The following is a 4,152-nucleotide window of genomic DNA, read 5'->3' on the forward strand; positions in this document are numbered from 1 at the left end:
ATATATTATCAAATAATCATTATACATCAACCATGATAAGGAATGCTGCACGAAGATTTGACAATCTAACAACCAGTGCGCGCGCGCGGGTGTGTGTGTGTGTGTGTGTGTGTGTGTGTGTGTGTGTGTGTTTATTTTTAGTGTATATATTGAATATGTGTATAGATCGAGGCATCCTAATAATTCCACCAAATATTGCATATTTTTTTAGACCGAATAAAAAATTGTACAAAATTGTCCAAACTCTTACTTTCTAGAAATTCTACAATAATAATGCTGCTTTCAATATGTATGTTCTAAGGAATCTAAGGTTAGATCGCAACTTGAAATTCAAAAACTTTATCTTTATATATTTTCATATGTATAAAGATAAGGTTTTTGGATTTCAAATTGAAATGAAGATTAAATTATCAAAAAAAAAAGGAAAAACTAATCTCATGTAAATTTGACTTGTTAAATTTCGTTTTGAGATTGGATAATCAATATGCTAAGTATTATATCCGATTATTAATTTTAGTCAGACAAGTTAATTTTGTAAATTAAAATAAATTTTTTCTTCAAAAAAATACACGTTTCAAAATATTAAATTTCCAAAGTACAGTCGAACCTCTATAAAAGTAACTTGTCGGGACCGATTGACCTCCGTAAAAGTAAACAAATGCGCATGCGCTAGCATGTGCTTGATTATTATATGTGTTAAGACATGGCTTACAAAGGTTAAAACAAAAATGGAGATTAACAAAAACGGAGATTCTGTATATCTAATCTGTATATCTAATAATATATGAAGTGCAGTAAATATAAAGCATGAATGACAAGTGTCACATTTTTGCCAAAAATAAAAGCTAAAAATTTAAAGTTCACTTCTTAATTGCTATAATTATCAACGTACAACGCAGATATAATTTTTGCAGAATATCACTTATCTCGCTTTCTGTTTTTTTGTCTTTCTTAAACGACATTACAATTCAGCTCCAAATTAGAATCCTATTAAAAAAGTTCATCTAAAATTAGATTCTGCAATTTATCTTTTCAAAACTCACGAAAAAAAAAAATCTTTTTTAATCGCACGTAACTCGACAATTATTGATATCAGTACTATTTTTCTCGACAGACACTCGCCGGAGAATATATTATCAAAATTACAGTTACAACATCGGCTTTGTGTTTAAAATTACTTTGAATAAAATCGTTAAAAAAAGAAGCCCCTCACCTGTCGCATTCCGTCTTGCGACGCGCGGAACTCAGGAAGAAGGAAGTGAAGCACTAACGTCTCCGGGGCTTGTTTCCCGGCACCTGACTCCTTCCGCTCTCACTGTACCTACTGCGGCAACGTTCCCTTCCTCGCACCGCGAGTCTTCCCACCCTCGCGATGATTTTTTTCTTCCGATGTGCGAGTCGACGTCGATTCACCGCGATTATTTATCCGGCGGGAGTTGCGACAGTCTGCACGACTTGCATCACGCGCGTGCACTACACGATGCACGCACGCGGCCACGTATCCACCCGCACGCACGCACGTTCTATCTCTCTTTTAAATTTTATTTTTATCTTTCTTATTATTTTATATTATTTTTCTTTCTTGTATTCTATGTATATCTTTTGTGCGCTTTCTGTTTTGTTTTTAGAAGGCTTGCCCTAAAATTATATATAGGATTACACACCTTATCTATCTATTTAATTTATCTATTTCTTTCTCCTCTCTCTCTCTCTCTCTCTCTCTCTCTCTCTCTCTCAAGAGAGAGAGAGAGAGAGATTTTTTCCGGAAGAAAGCACACTGACACTAATTATTGTCTATGGCAGTTCTCGAAAGAATCATAAATCGGTAAAATTCCGTGTCTTTTAAATCACTCCGACGAACAGTATCACGTGCTTATGACAGCACTACAGTCAATGTACAATGCAACGATTGTAAACAACCTGTCGACAATAAACTAACTACAATTCACTTCGATCGATTGGATTAGCGATCTATTTTAAATTAAACGGTATGCGTCTCTTCTAAAATGTACAATAAATCTAAACAAATTTGTTATTCTCTTTCATCAACTTTCTTCGTCTCGATGTGTTAATTTAATCCTATACGAGTTTCACGTATATCTCTGGAACTCGATTGTCAAAGCTATAATATACTTTTATCCCGTACCATGATCGCCATGGAAAATGCTATTTGATCTTGACACGTGTCCCCGGTCAAACTTGGAGATGTTCGCCGACAGAGTTCCTCTTTCTCTTCCTACTTCGTTCACTCCTTACACCACTCTCGCGGAGCGCGTAAATAAGCGAGATCACTCCTCTTACTCTCTTATCTCTCTCTTTCGCATTTCTTTCTTCCGATTTTTTTCGACGATGCAAAAGAACACGCACGATTCTAGCACCGCGTGTCACGAGGCGCGCATCACAGCGAGAGAAAGAGAGAGAGAGAGAGAGAGAGAGAGAGAGAGAGAGAGAGAGAGAGAGAGAGAGAGAGGCAGAGACCTCGCTCCAGGGAACGCGCGCGTGGAACACTAAGCGCGACGCGCGAACGGCGAATCTTGGTTTGCCTTGCCTAGCCTTGCCTTGCCTTGCCTAGCTGCCACTAAACTCCGCTATCCTAGGTTAGACATGCTCGCAACACTCTCCCTCTCTCTTTCTCTCACCCGCTCCCTCCCGCAGCAACATCGCGTTCTCTCTCGTTTGCGCCTCGCCGTCTCCGTCGTCACCGCCGCGAATCCGCTCGGGTCCTCTCGCTCCTACCACGTCTCGCGTGATGAATACACTGCGCTGCGCGCGCGATTCTGATACGACAGAGGGGCGGGAGAGAATGAAGAGGCGAGGAGGAAGGAGAGAATCGTAAGGCCATAGCCACGGCCATCGAGTGGCATATACTATATACATACGCACGCACGTACGCACGCGCCAGCACAACCTGTGTGGGTGTGTGGCCATTCGATTCCGCGCATCGAAAATCATATATATCGATTTGCGTTTCTCTTGCCATCTAATTATCTACTTACTTAACGCCTTCATTATTCCAATGAAATGCGTACTCACTCACGACTACCTCGCTATCAAGGCTGCGGCCAAATGTTCTTAGCTGCTATTCCAATCTTAGTAATATAATACATAATTAACTCATAGTTCTACATACCGGAAAGTATATCAAAGTATAAATATAGCTCCGAAAACGACTAATATTTGATACTAAATATATTTTTTTAATATATAAAATTGAATATAATTAAATAATTATTACAAATATTATAGCATATATGTATACACATAAAGATATTTTTTTACTGCTAAGAAAAATGATTACTTGTCAGTTTATTTTTTTTCTTTAAAGTAATAGTTATCTTTAAGAATATTCTTTTCAATCTTAAAAAATATACTTACAATTAGTATTAGTATAAATTTTGAAAAATTTATTAACATGTACCTACTTAAAACAAGAATTTATTTTCTTCTGAAATATACTAGTATTATTCAGGTATTATTAACGAAGTAACTATATAAGTACGTAGCAATAGATAATAAGCAATCAAATTTGTTTTAATTTAATAATCTCGACTGAATTAAGTGTTAAATTTATACTTGTAATGTATGAACTTATGATAGATTTGAATTAAAATATATGAACTTTTGAAATACCTAAAACAAGTAATATATTTGAATACAATATGTATTTTTCTTGTAAGCAGTAATAACTATAAAAATAGAACTCCCAATTATAATTATTTTTTATGCAATTATAGTAAATAACAACTAGTTAATTACTCCATATTGATATGTTTGCATATATTTCGATGTTGAAAATCATAAATATGTAACGAGCAGGACAATCATTCGCCAAAGAAAAAAATTGCCCCAAAAATCGAATTGATAAAGCAAATTAGGATTATTTTATAATATGCAAAGTTCCGGAATACGAAGTGTAATCATTCAGCTTTATTGCGATAATTTCATAATTAAGTCACAATAATCTTGCATTAGTCACGTTTTTACGTGACACTGATATTATTTTGGTCGGAACTGACAGGAGCAGCTTCTAACGACGCGTTCCAATCCAAAAATTGTGCCAGAAAAACACAAAGCACGTGTGTATGCCGCGTGCCGCGTGTCCAACCGAACACGGAGGTGCTTCGCGCCATTTTTTATATATATATATATATA

At 36.2% G+C, this 4,152-nt stretch overlaps 1 protein-coding gene across 6 annotated transcripts in view; it reads right to left on the bottom strand.

Moving 5' to 3' along the window:
- The window catches only part of LOC108687614 (ecdysone-induced protein 74EF), a 289,947-nt gene that overhangs the window by 255,512 nt on the left and 30,283 nt on the right, over window positions 1–4,152 (bottom strand). For 4 of the 6 annotated variants that reach the window (XM_018193474.1, XM_018193476.1, XM_018193472.1 and 1 more), the window contains exon 1: window positions 1,214–2,408. The exons of 1 other annotated variant lie outside the window; for it this stretch is intronic. The gene's annotated coding sequence lies outside the window, so the exon portion shown is untranslated. Of the gene's footprint in view, window positions 1–1,213; window positions 2,409–4,152 lie in introns of those variants that run through there. One more of the 6 variants, XM_018193470.1, reaches the window with a different exon arrangement.

The sequence above is a fragment of the Atta colombica genome, unplaced genomic scaffold (assembly GCF_001594045.1).
Source record: "Atta colombica isolate Treedump-2 unplaced genomic scaffold, Acol1.0 scaffold21, whole genome shotgun sequence".
NCBI lineage: Eukaryota > Metazoa > Arthropoda > Insecta > Hymenoptera > Formicidae > Atta > Atta colombica.